Here is a 17,348-nt window from a genome sequence, read left to right as displayed (position 1 = left end):
ACCTTTATGGTCGGCCTTGGAACTGTCATTGTGCCTGTGGGTGTGTCATTTAGCTTGCTGATGTGTTACAATGAACATATACTGAGGCTCAAAGTCTAGTGGAAGTCGACTCTTGGACCTATTTGGTTCTAATCATTTTATGTCGTGTCCTCGGGCTATGTCATTCTTTTAAAGGTTGTGTCCTGCCTGAGCCTTTGTTCAGGCCTGCCTTTAAAAAAGTACCCACTGGGTTGGACTTCCCTGGCCGCGCTGTGTTGAGAATCTGCCTGCCAATGCAGGGGGCATGGGTTCGAGCCCTGGTCTGGGAAGATCCCACATGCCGCGGAGCAACTAAGCCCTTGTACCACAACTACTGACCCTGCGCTTTAGAGCCTGTGAGCCACAACTACTGAGCCCGCATACCACAACTATTGAAGCCTGCATGCCTAGAGCCCATGCTCCGCAACAAGAGAAGCCCCTACTCACCACAACTAGAGAAAGTCCATGCGCAGCAAGGAAGACCCAACGCAGTCAAAAATAAATAAATTGATAAAAAATAAAATAAACTAATAAAAAAATACCCACTTGGGGACACACGGTTTTCAAGGGCAGGAGCCCTCTGTCTCCCCCTTTGCCTGGCAAAGAAATAAAGCTATTCTTTTCTACTTCACCCCCCCAATAAAATAAAATAAATAAAAAATTTAAAATACAAAAATACCCACTCACCTATGGACCAAGCCTCCATAAACTACAGTCCCTTCCTATGGTTAGAGAACTACATGCTCTGAGACTTACAGTCTCTTTCCCAGACTACAGCTGTTAACAGCTCATACAACCGCCAAGGTCAAAACAGTCTGCCCACACACTAAAGTCCACTCATACCACTAACTTTATATAGCTCTTCTATATTCCCAGTTTGGGTCTTGATTTTTCAGTATTCCTCAACGTCTGTCTGATTGGAGGTCTTCAAACTTTAGGGTTATACTCCCTTTTAAACTGCAGATTTGCCCAAGCCCTACAGGCGTAGAGCTGATCTCCTGAGCACCTTGTATCCAGGGAGAGAGCAATTGGTTCAGGCCGTGTGGGCTGGCTGGCTACCTAGTGATCTAAAGGCTGGTTAGAGAATGCTGGCTTATTTTGCGCAAATTTGCCAATCAGCTAAGTCATTGCACTTTCCCTAAGATAGAGTGAGTTCAGAGGCAGAGAAACCAAGAGTTAGATTCTTTGGGTTCTCTCTGCATGGGAAGAAACAAAAGTATAGGAGAAGCATTTTCTGCTGAAAGGGTGGCCTCTTTCTTCTCAGTGAATTAGGAGACAACCTCATGTCATAAAAATATTTCAGGCAGGGGACGATATGGGGACTTGAGGAAAGTAGGGGTGGTTTAGAATAAATATTGTGAGGAGTGGAATAAGGACTCAGGAGAGATTAATTATTTAAAAAATTCCTGAGTATCCCTGATGGTCCAACAAGATCCCAGAAGTAATCAAAGTTTGAATCAAGGAACTGAGATGAAAAAAGGTGAATAATGGAGGAGAGATAGCCAGGATGACTATGGTGACCAGGCTCTACAGAGGACAGTGAAGCCAAATGAAATACTGATACTACTGGTTAATGTTCGTCACATATTTAATATGTGCCAGGTTTATGTGGATTATCTCATTTAACCTTCACAGGAATCCTGTGAGAAATTTAGGGCATAGAGGGATTAAGTAACTCATCCCTTATCACTCAAGTAGTGAACGGCAGAGTCAGGATTTAAAAGTAGGCAGTTTGACTCTCAAATCTGTAGCCTTGAAAATAAATAAAAATAATAAACAAACAAATTAATTAAATCTATAGACATAACCAAAACTACTAGTTGAGGGTTGATGGAACATATGTTACTCTGATTACAAATACCAGGTTCAATAGAATGGGAGAAGTAACAAGGCAAGAGGTGATGGCTGGGGATGGGCATTTCAGTTTAAAATCTTGGAGGCTGAGCAGATTCCATATCCAAGGAAGGTAGGGGGAAAGAAGTCAGTAAGGCTGAGAAAATGTGAGGTCAGGCTGTGAAAAAGTCAGGGACAGAAATGTTGAAGTTGTCAAGGATGATATCATTGAAGAGAAAGAGGGAAGTTTCTAAAGCTATCGAGGAACATAAGGCATAGCCCCAAGGCTGGTAAACAAATTTGACAGGGAAGAGGGTACATAAACATTTCAAAGGAAAGTATGTAATGTATTGTTCATTCTCTCTCTCTCAGTCTCTTTCTCCCTCTCAAATTGGGGAAGAACCCCCCTTTATTTTACTTTGGAGAAAAGTGAGGAACAAACAAAGGCTAAAAGATGTGTTGCATTGCTAATAATTATGGTTAGTTGATGACAAAGTCAAATATAAGATCTCGATAAATTGTTAAATCTTTGTTGTTTGGCTTGTCTCATTTTAACATTGAGAATCAAGCTATTAAATACCTAAGTAGTCATTTATTATGAGAATATACAGAGTATAACATTTTATTCCCAGAATAGAAATATAACACTTTTATTCCCACAAGCTGCTTTTCTGTTTTTCATTAAAAGTTTTGGATGTATCTGACACAAGTGCCATTTAAATGTAATTTTTTTTTCCTTGGATATTCTTTTTTTTTTTGGCCAAGCTGCGTGCCATGTGGGATCTTAGTTCCCCCACCAGGGACCAAACCGGTGCCCCCTGCAGTGGGAGCACAGAGTCTTACCCACTGGACCACCAGGGAAGTCCCTGGTTGGATATTTTTGAATAAAACATTCTTGTGCTGTTCCCTGGCAGAAATAATATTCATTGGCACTGTAGGATGACATTTCAAAAATGTCTCCTTCTTCTCCATTCTCAGATTTGTATAATCTTATCCCTCATGAATACATAGCATTTTTTGTAGTTTCCCTCTGGCATGCTCTCTCTCTCTCTCATAGTAATAATAATAATGGGAAGACCTCTGCTATGAAGTTCTTAATCTCTTTTAAAGTCACAAACGTTTAATGCTGTAGTTTGCTTTTCTGTGTCCCTCTTTATTTCTGCTGATTCTCCTTTTCTCATTGGAAATGGTCTGTGTCATTTAACAATGAGCTAGCTTATGAGCTTTTATACTTTTGGTACTAGATCTTTATTGGAAACATCAGATGATAATCTGACACATTGTGACATCTAGCTGTATTTTCAGCTCTTTTCTGTGTGTATCTGCTTTGATGTGTGTGTGTGTGTTTTTTTTTTTTTTAATCTAGTCTCTAAATTCTGGGGCATTTTCTCTTTGAGTAAGATAGTGTGTCAAATTTGTAAACACTTTCAGAGAATTTGATCTGAGTTTTAAATGCTTTCAAGGCTCTTCTGGTTTTCAGAATATCTACTCCTGAAAGTTTTTGTACTTGAAAAGTACCTAAAAGGCTTTACTGATTTAAAATACTCCTGAAATAAATAGTCCAATTCCCCTTAATAGATTAGTTTGTTGAATTTAAATTTGTTTTGCATTTGCCTTTCCGTTTTTCCTATGACAAATTAAAGCATAACACTGTAACTCTTACTATAGTATTCAGAGAGTTTTCAGAATCTGGTTACTCCTCCTATTCTCATGTTACCCTAAAACTGGGTTGGTCTCTTGGTGGGGTTGAGCCAAAGGACATAACCAAGCCAAAGATCAGGAGAAGGAAGGATTTATTACTTGCAGCAAGTAAGCAGAACACCAGGAATCTTTCCTAAAGCAGTCTCCCCAAACTGCAAAACTGGGGAAGCTTTAAGCTAAGGGTACATGCATATTTATGAAGGGGCTTGGGAAGTCAGACAGAGTCCAAGCTTTAGTTGATTGAAGTCTGGAGAGTCAGAAAAGAACATCATTATCCCTAGGTTCCAATGGATCTGGTTGTTGAGTGCTTCAGGCTAATCTTTACCATTGAAACAGAACTGGGAGTCTTTACAACTTGGTATTTTATCTTTGCTGTTGTTCTCTTGCCTGATAACGGTCATTTGTTTCTGCATTCTTTTGTTCCCTTAGGATCATTAATTACTGAGACCTGTTCAAGGGCAAGCATTGTGGCCAGGCTTAGATCACAAATTAGCTTAGGTCAAAAATGGTTTCTGTTATGTCAAGAAAGCCATGCCCGGTTCTCTTTCTCCGGGGACCCCCTACCCTATCTGCTTACACTCATTTCCTCTGCTGCCACCCTGACCCACAGTCCTTGTGTTGCAGGAATGGGGACCCCTTCCAGGGCCCAAGAGTGGGCTCTTGTCTAACACTCGGAAATGAAAAGTCCGAGGAGACACATGTGCTGACAAAGCAAGAGACTTTATTGACAAGGGGTGCCCCGGTGGAGAGCAGCAGGGTAATGGAACCCAGGAGAACTGCTCTGCCACGTGGCTTGCATTCTCAGGTTTTATGGTAAATGGGTTGATTTCCGGGTTGTCTCTGGCCAATCACTCTGACTCAGGGTCTTCCCTGGTGGTGCGAGCATCAGTCAGCCAAGATGGATTCCAGTGAGAAGGATTCTGGGAGGTTGATTGGACATATGGACTAGCATCTCCTCTCTCCTTTTGACCTTTCCCGAATTCTTCTGGTTGGTGGTAGCTTGTTAGTTCCTCATTCTTTACCAAGACCTCCTGTTTAAGACAACTCATGAAAGTAGTTACTATGGTGCCTGGCCAGGGCAGGCGGTTTCAGTCATGGTTCCCCTAACATTTGCCTCCATCATCTCTGGGCTGGACTGTTTCAAGAGCCTCCCAGCTAGTAGACTGCCCTGGCACTCCATCCCTTATCATCTTTCTTAACCAGCAGCCAGAATGATCCTGTTGAAATATGTCAGGTCATGTCACACCTTGGGCCTTGAATGGCTTCCCATCTCATTCAGAGTAAAAGCCAAAGTCCTCACAGTAGCCTACAAGGCCTGAAGTGATCTGGTCCTTCGTCCCTCTCAGACCTCACCTCTCTCTTTCTCCCTCTGCTCCAGCTACATTAACTCCTTACTGTCCCTTGACTATGTCAAGTTGCTCCTACCTCAAGACTTGTGCTGTCTTTGGAAAGCTTTCCCCAAATATGTCTGCATGGCATGGGCCCTCAACTCCTTCACATCTTTGCTCGAACTGTCACTTTTAGGAGGCCTTCTCTGACCCCCTATTTTATTTCTTTTGTTAAATTTCTTTTTTTTTTTTTTTTGGCCGCACTGCGCAGCTTGTGGGATCTTAGAACCCATGCCCCCTGCAGTGGAAGCACGGAGTCCTAATCACTGGACCACCAGGGAATTCCCTGACCCCTTATTTTAAATCCCCCCCAAGCACTCTCTGTTCCTTTCCCCTGCAATTGTTTTGTTAATATAACATTTACCATCATCTGATATATTTTAATGGATATATTATTTATTACCTGCACTGCCACATGCTCAAATATAAGTTTCATGAGGAGTTTGAGTTTATTGATTGAACAGTGCCAGACACAGGGAAGGCTCTACAAGAAAAAAAAAAGAATGAATTAATTTAGCAGTTAACATGAGAAATGAGAATTGTTTACTAAACAAAGTAACATCTGGGACACTGGATAAGAATCTGTGATTGTGCTTACAGTGGAACCTTTAAGAAGCTTAGTGGAATCCAGGCAGGTGGGACACGCTGGGGAACACAAACCTTTGGTTTGTGTGGCTGGCTTCCCTCCTCAGCTTTTGGACTCCTTTGTTGAAGATAAGGGTGGGGCTGGTGTCATGTTCATCTTTACTTAGTTTAGCTTAGGTAAATTGAGGCTGCAGGTATTGCATTTTACATGATTATATCAAAGTATGTGATACTATTCAGCTAGCTTCTCCATCATCCAGTCTGTCATAAACTTTCAGTAAGAAATCTTGTGTGGCTTTTACGGAAGTGAGAATATTTATATCTCTCCCTCACCTCCTGTCATTTTTTCTTGATTCATATTCCCTTCCCTAAAGATCTAATTCATTGGAGCATCTAAAGAGCTTTTGTTGGGTTTTATACTCCAAATGAAGCACAGTTTTATGTCAAGAAAAGAATAGAAGTTGAAAAATGAACAAATGTTTAACTCCAAGTTCTGTTTTTAGGCTGCTAGACTGTTCTCCAGTTAATCAGTGCCTGGAATCTGCAGCCATCATTTGGATGACATGATTTTGCAAATGTAGTTGTTTCAAAGAACATGTTGTACTTAGTAGGGTGCAGGCAGGACCCTTCCCCCCAATTCTCCATTTAAACCAGCTCTGAAGATTCACCCTTCTTCATACCTTGGGTCCCATACATTGTAGGTAATTCTTGGATAGTAAAAAGTCTAGTCCATATTAGAGATTCACATTTGGATAGCATTACTCTTAAAAGGGGTGGGGATGTTTTAAATATAGGGCAGTTTCCTCCTGCAGGATCCCACTTTGTTCAAGTCCCACTCCCCGCTCCACATCAGTATGAACGTAGTTTACTCCTGGGACGGCATCTCTCTCCTGTCCTTCCCTCCCTTCCTCTGCTCTGCCATCTCTAGATGATACAGCCACAGTCTTTCACTTTTAGACTTTCCAAAGTGCAACTGCAATTCCCATGTACCCCCAAATTCTAGGAGACACAAGTCAAGTTCTCCAAATGAGTCTCTGGAAAGCTCCCTCATTTGAGGGGTAGGAACTCCCCTCTCCAGTCTCTTGTAGGGGGGGGGTTGGGGGAGGAATGCACAGATGCTGGGAACAGAAAAACATTCTGCTTATTCAGCCTCAGTGAATTTTTCACCAACTCATGTAGTCTGGAGGTGGGTCATAACTTAAGGCTGATAAGACTGGTTTTTCAATGTTTTTAACATGTTCAGAAAAACATGGAAAATACTTGACATCTTGTGCAAACAATAGAGGCCTCAGCTGAACCCCTGATTCTCTCCCACCAGTCATTTTAGATCTGTTGATCAATTTGCCTGCCATCCCCAACTCTCCCTCTTCATTTCACTCACAGTCCCTCATATATTATATGAAAGACTCTCTCTCTGTCCAGGTAACAGATGACTGAACTAGAGACGGACTCCTGACCCTGGGACCAATCCAAAGACTGGTCCAATCTGGTTCTCTCCTGAGAATATATACTGAGATTTAAGAGCCTGCAGTAAGATGGTGTTGCATGCTTGAACTTAAAGTTATTTAGAGTCAGGACTGAGAGTCCTAATGGGCAAACTGCTGAGTAAGCAGGAGAAGGAAGCAGAAGAAGACAGGAATGCATATAGCCAGAGACATGGAGAGAGCAGTGTCTATTCCCTTTCCATTTCCTGGAGACATTCTACCATACTGTCTGCATTTGTTTCTATGAATTTCTCCTATGTTCTTTTTCTATAGTCTCCCTTTTTACGTCAGCTGGTTGAGTGAGAAATGACTGCTCCTTGCAAACAAATTGAACAGACTAGAATAATAAACTTGTAAAAAATTATTTTTTTCTTTATGGCATGCTTTCTCTCCCTATTTCAATATTATGCCTCAATGGATATCTTGAATTTAAAACCATATCATGATCCCCCACTACTCAAAGTACTGTCTGAGGACCAGCCGTCTAGGCATCACTAGGAGTGTGTTAGAAATGCAGGATCTCAGCCTTCCCAGACCTACTGAATCAGAGGATCCCAGGTGATTTCATATTCATTTGATAGCTTGAGAAGCCCAACTGTAATTTACTCTACACATTTAGTCAAATCAGTCTTCCTAAAATACTGCTTTCATCATGTCCCTAGAATTTTAAATGGTCCCCCATTGCTCTCAGAAAAGTCAGGTGCCCCGGCCTGACACTTAAGGCCACAGTAAAATGGACCTAATCTATCTCTCCAATCTTTCTTATTATGGATGTCCCACTCCAGCTAAATCAGTCTATTCAGTTATTCTCCAAATGTGCCAAGTGTATTCAAGGTCTTTGCTCATGGCATTTGCCTGTCTGGAATTTTCATTCCCATCTCCCTACACATCTCTCCTTCAAAGACCAGTTCAGTTTCTACATCTCATCTCAGCTCACACTGTTGTTTCATCCTCTGAATATCTGTAAATCTACAGTGGCTATTCTAGGGTTGTGGGGTTTTTTGTTTTTGCTTTTTTAATTTATAGCCTCTCCTCGTCAGTGCTTATCACAGTGCAGTGCGTATAGCAGCGTTTTGATTCGTTGGTTACATCTTTATTATTTAAAATGGTTTTTAATTGGGAAGAGACTTGTTACTTTATACAGCTCTAATTTTCCTAATTTCTTTGACCAAGCAGGGGTTAAGTCCAAACAGAAAGAAACTGAAAGCAGTGTGCTCATGTGCTTCAGTATTTGTAGGTGAATTTTCATCACACTCTGAGAGTGCACTTATTTCCGTGACATTTTATTCCCCATCATTATACAAAGACGTGTTCTATTGATATATAAGCAAATGTTCTATAAGTGAAGGCTCTAATGGATCTCTTTTTTAAATATATTTAAGATATTATTGCAACTGATATTATACATACACATAGTTTAGGAGTCAATTGCTCTGTAATTCTTCTTGTGAAAAATAATATCCCTCTCCATCCTCATCCTGCAGTATCAGTCCTTGAACTTTAGCTGAGTGAGGACTACATGAGTAGATGCCTCATGTGCTACTACGTTAAGTCTACATATGGGTTAGGCAGTTGGTCGTGAGCCGGAGGAGTAGCAGATATGAGTGGTTATAGGATTCCATTTGCAAGCCATTTTCACTCTCCCCTCCTTTAGATCTAAACTAGTAGAACATGGAAAAGCTGAGGAGACTTGAGATGGACCTGTCCTCGGATCCAACAACCGAGAGTATGATTCTCAAACCTGTGTGTGCATCAATACCACTTGGAGAGTTGTTACTGGGTCCTAACCCCAGTGATTCTGATTCAGGAGGTCTTGAGGTAAGGTCCCCAAATTTGCCTTTCTTTCTTTCTTCCTTCCTTCCTTTCTTTCTTTCTTAGCTAAGTTTTTCATTTGTTCATTTCTTGCATTTGGAGTACTCGTCAATGGCATCCTTAGCCTGAGACTCTTTGCCATAGTCCTTAACCAACATACAACTTCAACCAACCACTTTGTTAGGTTTTCCCTCTCAGTGAGTTTTACAGAGGCCTACTCATTCCTCTAGTTTCTTGTTGTCATCGACCTCAATTAAGTTGGTTTGGTGTTAAGCACAAAGGGCCTACACCAACTTGACACACATAGGCTCATCACAGTTGGATGCAAGCACACAGAGATGGACTTGGCACTTGTCTAAGGCTTTGGCAGCTTTGTGAGTTCCATGTGCTAGGCCATCGTGGTTGTAGATGGTCTTCAACACCTCTTGTAAAGCAGTATTAATGTCCATTACACCTCCAGCAGCAATGCCTTCCTTGACCATGGTGGTGGGTTATGGGTGCTGCCAATCTTGAATGCACCCGAGCCTCTGCCTCCACAGTGGTGTCAGGGAAACAGCAAGGGTTTTCCTTTCTAACAGAATCCTAGATGATTCCTAGCTGATGCTACTGCATCAGGAATCACTAGGACTGCATATGAGACTGCATTTGAGAATGCAGGACTGCAAATGCAAGACTGCATTTGAGAATCACTAGTGTAGTGGGGAGAAAAATACCAAAAGGGAAAAAGAGCCAAATTAGTATGATTTGTTAGTCCAGGTCCCTCTTGATATCTATTTTTTGAAGGTGTGAAAATTGTAACATTAATTCAAATAACAGCATTTAATTTAACAAAGAGAAAAGGCATAGTTTGTTTAAATAGAGCTAGTTATGGTTTTTGCTCTTTATATCAAACATTTGCAAACATCAATCTCTATCTGAAAAAAGATTTTAGTTTTATTTATTAAAATTTGTGAATGTGAAGGAAATATGTTTTGATTTCATATGACAGTGAAATTAGTAAACAATGATATAAGTAGTCTGCAGATTGCTTTCATCTTGTGTTATTTATTTATTTATTTATTTATTTATTTTTGGCTGTGTTGGGTCTTCATTACTGTGCGAGGGCTTTCTCTAGTTGCGGCAAGTGGGGGCCACTCTTCATCACGGTGCGCGGGCCTCTCACTATTATGGCCTCTCTTGTTGCAGAGCACAGGCTCCAGACGCGCAGGCTCAGTAATTGTGGCTCACGGGCCTAGCCGCTCCGCGGCATGTGGGATCTTCCCAAACCAGGGCTTGAACCCGTGTCCCCTGCATTGGCAGGCAGATTCTCAACCACTGCGCCACCAGGGAAGCCCCTTGTGTTCTCCCTGATGTTTTGGATAAACTGATTTTTTACCCACTAATTATTGGTCATGTTATCATTCTGCCATTGAATTTTTTGTGCTTGCTGTGTTTTATCTTTACTGTTTTTTTTTTCCTTTTTACAAAGATTATATTGATACTAAGTGAGTTGCCCTCAGATTACTTCCTGAAGAATGGAATCTACAACAATGCTCTTAGAGCAGTGGGATGATGCATTGTGTTTTATTTTTAATGATCATCTTTAAAATCAAAATACAGCTCCTGATGATTAATGATAAAACTGTACTTGTTTTGTGATTGCTTCCCCTCTGGGAGAGGAAATATCAATGCAATACTTTCCTCAAATACAGTTTAAAAATATTGCTTTTATTTTTTTTCTTTCTCGACATATAGCACTGTATAAGCTTAAGGTATTCAGCATAATGATTTGATTTACATATAATACATCATGAAGTTATTATCACAGTAAGTTTAGTGAACATCCATCATCTCATATAGGTACAAAATTTTAAAAATAGAAAAAAAATTTTTTCTCATGATGAGAACTCAGGATTTAGTTTTTAACAATTTTCATATGTAAGAGGCAGCAGTGTTAATTATCATTGTACATTACATCCCTAGTACTTATTTGTCTTATAACTGGAATTTTGTACCTTTTGACTGCCTTCCTTCCTTCATCCAATTCCGCCTTCCACACCCCCCACCTCTGCTAACCATAAATCTGATCTCCTTTTTTATGAGTTTGTTAGTTAATTTTTGAAATATGATTGACCTACAACACTATATTAGTTCCTGTTATGCAACAGAATGATTAGATATTTCTACATTTCAAACTTATCACCACAATGTCTAGTTACAATATGTTACTGTACAAAGATATTACATAGTTATTGACTATATTCCCCACACTGTACATTTCATACCCATTACTCATTTATTTTGCCACTGGAAGTTTGTACCTGATAATCTCCCTCACATATTTCTTTCCTGACCCTCCCCTTTGGCAAACACCTGTTTGCTCTCTGTATCTGTAACTCTGTTTATATTTTGTTATGTTTGTTCATTTGTTTTGTTTTTTGAGATTCCACACATAAGTGAAGTCATATGGTATTTGTCTTTGTCTGACTTATTTCACTTAGCATAATAACCCTCTGGCTCCCTCCATGGTGTCAAAAATGGCAAGATTTAATTCTTTTTTGTGGCTGAGTAATATTCCATTGTACACACACACACACACACACACCCCACACACACGTGCACACACACACACAGATCTTTATCAGTTCACCTATTTATGGGCACCTGTTGACGTTGCTTCCATGTTTTGGCTATTGTAAATAACGCTTCAATGAACATAGGGGTGTATATATCTTTTTTAATTAGTATTTTTGTTTTCTTCAGATAAATACCCAGGAGTGGTATTGCTGGATTGTATGATAGTTCTATTTTTAATGTTTTGAGGAATCTCCATACTGTTTTCCATAGTGACTGCACCAATTTACATTCCCACCAACAGTGTACAAGGATTCCCTTTTCTCCACATCCTTGCCAATATTTGTTATTTGTGGTCTTTTTGATGATAGCCTTTCTCACAGGAGTGAGATGATATCTCATTATGATTTTTAATTTGCATTTCTCTGATGATTAACAATGTTGAGTGTCTTTTCATGTGCCTGTTGGCCATTTGTATGTCTTCTTTGGAAAAATGTGTATTCAGATCTTTTGCCCACTTTTAAATAAGGTTGTTTTTTTTTACATTGAATTGCATGAGCTATTTATATATTTTGGATATTAACTCCTTATTGGTCATATCATTTGCAAATATTTTCTCCCATTCAGTAGGTTGTCTTTTTGTTTTGTTGATGGTTTCCTTTGCTGTGCCAAAGCTTTAAAGTTTAATTAGGTCCCATTTGTTTATTTTTGCTTTTGTTTCCTTTGCCTTAGGAAACAGATCTGAAAAAATATTGCTATGATTTATGTTAAAGAGTGTTCTGCCTATGTTTTCTTATAGGAATTTTATCGTTTAAGGTCTTACATTTAACTTTTAATCTATTTTAAATTTATTTTTGTGCATGGTGTGAGAGAGTAGTCCAGTTTGATTCTTTTCCATGTAGCTATCCAGTTTTACCGGCACCATTTGTTGTTGAAGAGACTGTCTTTTCTCCATTGTATATTCTTGCCTCCTTTGTCATAGATTAATTGACCATAAGGGTGTTGGTTTATTTCTGGGTTCTCTATTCTGTTCCACTGATCTATGTGTCTGTTTTTGTGCCAATACCACACTGTTCTGATGACTGTAGCTTTGTAGTATACTCTGAAGTCAGACAGTGTAATCCCTCCAGCTCTGTTCTTCCTTCTCAAGATTGTTTTGGTTATTTGGGATCTTTTGTGGTTCCATACAAATTTTGGAATTATTTGTTCTAGTTCTGTGAAAAATGCCATTAGTATTTTGATAGGAATTGCATTGAATCTGTAGATTGCCTTGGATAGTATGGTCATTTTAACAATATTAATTCTTACAATCCATGAGCATAGTATATCTTTCCATTTGTTTGTGTTGTCTTCAGTTTCTTTCATCAGTGTCTTATAGTTTTCTGAGTACATGCCTTTTATCTCCTTTGTTAGATTTATTCCTGCATATTTTATTCTTTTTGATGTGATGGTAAATAAAAATATTGCTTTTAAACAAGGTTTTAAAATACCTTACTAGTGACTATAAAACAGTAGGTGAAAAAAAATTTTAAGCCAAAAACTATATATCCCAGTAATTGCCATCAATTTAGAAGGCAATATAATTATTTCGGTTATTCTGTCATTACTTAAAACCAAGATCAACAAACTAGGGCCTGTGGACCAAATGTGTTCCACCAACTGTTTTTGTAAATAAACTTTATTGTGATACAGGTAAGTTCATTCATTTTAGTAGTTGTTTACTATCTGAACCTTTACAGAAAATGTTTACCAACTCCTGGCCTACCATGTAGTTTTGGAGCCCTTATTTTGTTTTTTATTTTAGAGACATGGAAAGTTTTTTTGAATAGCATTTATGATGGCAATTTTTGATTTGTTAAGGTAGACTTTCAAAAATACCATTAGTCATTTGAGTTAAAGAAAGGCAAATAACTTGAGTGATCACATGTTCTGATGCCATTTTGTCCAAAATATAATGAGGATATATTTAAAATAACCACACTGATTTCATTAGCAGGTTTATAAGTAGGCTCTGAAGAACCAAAGTGGGATTCCTAGAATGTTTGAACAACAGTAGCATTATTGAAATAAACAATAGGTTCCCAAGGGGATTATCCTTTTAAATTAAAAATTAGTTGGCTTATCTTTATTGCCTATTTTGCTTTCTTTTTAAAAAAATCAATCCTGAATAAAAATGTCTACATGATTCCAAAACAACTGGACAAATAAGTTGCACATTATCTAGAGTACAAAAGTTGTAGGATGGAACTTTTTATTTTACAGCGGGGTTGTACTGGTGTTAAGCATATAACCCTAAATTTAGTTGAACCATCTGAGGAAATTTTAATAAACAGTTCACAGTTTAATAAACAGTTCATGGTTCATAGACTATTCTGCGAAGACAGTCACATTTTAAGTGCTCAGGCTACATAAATACTTTGGCTAGTCTTTAGCCAGTGAGCAAAGTAAAAAATAACAATCGACCCCTAGAGAAATTCCTATCATCTTACCAGTGCTATTACTGAGTTTGCTTTTCCCCACAACTTTTTATTCTGAAAAATTTCAAAAGTTACAAGAAAAGTTACAAGAATAACAGGACTCATATACTCTTCTTCTTGATTCACCAATTTTTAATATTTTGTCAATTTGCTTCTCTCTCTCCTTTCCTTCCTTCCTTCCTCCCTTCCTTTTTTCTTTTGCTGAATCATTTGAGAATAAGATGCAGACATAACATTTTACCCTTAAATATTTTAGCATGCATAACCTAAGAATATAAACCTATGGTTATTTCAAAAAGTTTTCATGAATTTCCAAGTGATTATCCTTTTTTGTTGTGTTGTTATTTTTGTGGTTGATGATATCATTTTACATCTTATGTATGTAGGTGTGAATATGTATTTTATTATTCTTGAGTAAATATCTAGGAGTGGAATTGCTAGATCTAGTGAAAAGTGTATTTAACTTTACAAAAAATCACCACACTTTTTTAAAGATTAACTATCATTTTTGCATTCCCATAACAATGTTGGAGAATTTCAGTTGCTGTGTATCCACAAGAACACTTGATTTTGCCAGTCTTTTGCATTTTAACTATTCTAATGTGTTTGTAGTGGTATTGCATTATGAGAATTTGCATTTTTCTTATGACTAAACATGTTGAATTTTTTCATATTGCATTTATACACCATTTTGGGGGCATATGGTGTCTATTTAAATATTTTGCCCATTAAAAGAAATAAGCTTTTAATTTTAGAACAGTTTTAGATTTACAGAAAAATTGCAAAGATTGTACCAAGAGTTCCCATATGCTCTGTGCCCAGTTCCCTCTATTATTAACATCTTACATTAGCATGGTAACATTTGTTACAATGAATGAATCAATATTTATACATTATTATTAATGAATGTACATACATTATTCATATTCCTTAGGTTTTACCTTTTTCTGTTTCAGAATCCGATCTAGGATATCAGGTTACATGAGCCATCATGTCCTTTAGGCTCTTCTTGGCTATGACAGTTTCTCAGACTTTCCTTGTTTTTGATGACCTTAATAATTTTGAGGAGTACTCATTAGGTATTTTGTAGAATGTGGAATGCCCCTCCATTGGGATTTGTCTTATATTTTTCTTTTGATTGGACTGGGATTATGGTTTTGCGTAGGAATACTGCAGAGGTAAAGTGCCATTTTTATCACAATGTAACAAGGATACATACTATCAACATGACATCACTGTTGATGTTGACCTTAACAACCTGGCTGAGGTGATGCTTGTCAGGTTTCTTATATTTTTTTTCTCAAAATGTGTTTTGTATTTTTCATTTTTATACATTTCCAAAATAATAGCTGACCATAATACTCCCAACCTCATTATTTCTTTCTCAAAAGTGTCCTTCAGTATAAACATGACAGTTCAGCTAATTTAGTCTTCGATGCTCTCCAACTTCCTTTTCCTCTAACAAGTCTAACAAGCTGTAACAGCGACCACAACACAGTCTGTGCCCCCAAGAAACTCGTTGTTCAGGGAGTGGCTAGAGAAGTAAAGAAATCATTGCAATGCTATGGGACTGACATGTGCTATAATAGAGGAAATTTCGGGATGCTGTGGAGGATGCCATGTCTCATTGGTGTATCAAGCGGAGGCTTTATGGAGGAAATTATTTCTAGGCAGAGACCTGAATGAGAAGGAATTAGCCAGATAAAGCTGGAGAGAGGATGAGGAAGAGTTCCAGTTAGAGAAAGTGGCTTCTACAGACCAGTAAGCTACATAGACCATTGTGTGTATTGGATATTCAGGTAGTTTATGAGGATTAAAGTCCAAGGCAAACTGACCAGTGACAGTATTGGCTGGAGAGTGAGGAGAGTTCAGAATGCAAATACTTTACAAATCACCTTAAAGAGCTTAGACCAGCAGGGGTGGGGGATAGGAGGAGGGCAGTACTGTCTCCACTCCCCCGCAATTTATAGGATTTCTTGCTTCTAAAGTAATCATGGCCAAGCATTTAAAAATTGAACTAATGTTGCTTATGTTAATTATTTTTATTTCCTCTTTATATTAAAGTTAGAGTGTTAGATTAAAATTATTTTAAAATTGTGTATATAGATAGGTTACTTTCTCTATGAGTTTCCTTTCAGGATAGTAAAGGGAGGGATAGTAAATCTGATGAAAATTATGTGTTATATAAAATTTTTCCTAATAGGTTGAAAGCCACTGGTATAGACCATGCTGAAGACAATGAAGAGTCCCTGAAAGGGTTTAAGTAGGGGAATGACATGATCAGATGTACATTTGGGTAAGATCATTCTGGCTATAATGTGGAGAACAGATTGGAAGGGGCCATCTTGGGAGAATGTAGGCCAGTGGGATGGCTATCGTGGTAATCCAGGTGAGAGATGATGGTGGCCTGAAATAAGGTATTGGTCATGGAGATAGAAAGAACATGATGATGTTTTCCCCTGGATTCTCTAAAGGGTTAGCTTTACTTTTGCCATTATATTTGCTTTCAAGACCAAAAGAATATTTGAAATTTCAGGTATTTTAAAAAATAATAGGGGCTTCCCTGGTGGCGCAGTGGTTGAGAGTCCACCTGCCGATGCAGGGGACACGGGTTCGTGCCCCGGTCCGGGAAGATCCCACATGCCGCGGAGCGGCTGGGCCCGTGAGCCATGGCAGCTGAGTCTACGCGTCCGGAGCCTGTGCTCCGCAACGGGAGAGGCCACAACAGTGAGAGGCCCGCGTACCGCAAAAAAAAAAAAAAAAAAAAAAAAGGGAAATACTTTGCAGCAGAGATATTCCCCAGATTTCTTGAATCATATCAATAGTGTAATAATTTGGAGTCAGACTCTGGTTAAGAAGCCTGAGTCCTCACTGTGACATTGAATAGCCTTAGCCTTGGGCAAATTGCTTAACTTCTCTAGGCCTCAGTTTCTTCGTCAGCAAAATGGGGATATTAATTATGCCTGCCATGTTGTAATTCCATGAGCATCAGTATTCACTTCACCTACTTATTAGACCAGCCCTGACTCTAGCTAAAAAGAATTTCAGAGGCAAACTGCATAGTTATCTTTCAAGCAGTTGTATTGGACTTAACTATCTACATGGTCACATTTTTGTTCCATATTGGAACAAATTTCAGACAATTCTAAGATTGGAATGGCTGACCATGATTAGCAGCCATGAAAGAGTGAAACTTGTCTGTTGGCACCAGGCTTTAACCCAATGCCAGATGTTTCCCCTTTATAATTTGCTATCATCCTTTGGGGACATGGAGAAGTATCTTCTAAGGACTTGTAAAAGAGGAAATAAAACTGCCCTCTGAGAATAAACTGTAGGATCATGGCAGAAAAACATATAATTACCTGAAAGAGACACACTTGGGCCAGCTCTCAATAAAACGTCAATAACCTAATTGAAGATATTTTAATATATCTAAAGATATCAGTCAATAAAGGATTGATTAGCCTTCAATCTCTAGATTTAAAAAAAAACACACA

The 17,348-nt window shown here is 38.6% G+C and overlaps 1 pseudogene; it reads right to left on the bottom strand.

Annotated features, from left to right (window-relative positions):
- Nucleotides 1-8,341: 8,341 nt before the first annotated feature.
- Nucleotides 8,342-9,303, bottom strand: LOC111186564 (small ribosomal subunit protein eS12 pseudogene; annotated as a pseudogene).
- Between the last annotated feature and the right edge of the window lie 8,045 nt (nucleotides 9,304-17,348).

The sequence above is a fragment of the Delphinapterus leucas genome, chromosome 13 (genome assembly GCF_059928025.1).
Source record: "Delphinapterus leucas isolate spDelLeu-1000000601 "Yukka" chromosome 13, BTC_Dleu_Yukka2, whole genome shotgun sequence".
In the NCBI taxonomy this organism is placed as follows: domain Eukaryota; kingdom Metazoa; phylum Chordata; class Mammalia; order Artiodactyla; family Monodontidae; genus Delphinapterus; species Delphinapterus leucas.
The sequence above is the reverse complement of the archived record's forward strand: the minus strand, read 5'-3'. Positions and strand labels throughout refer to the sequence as shown.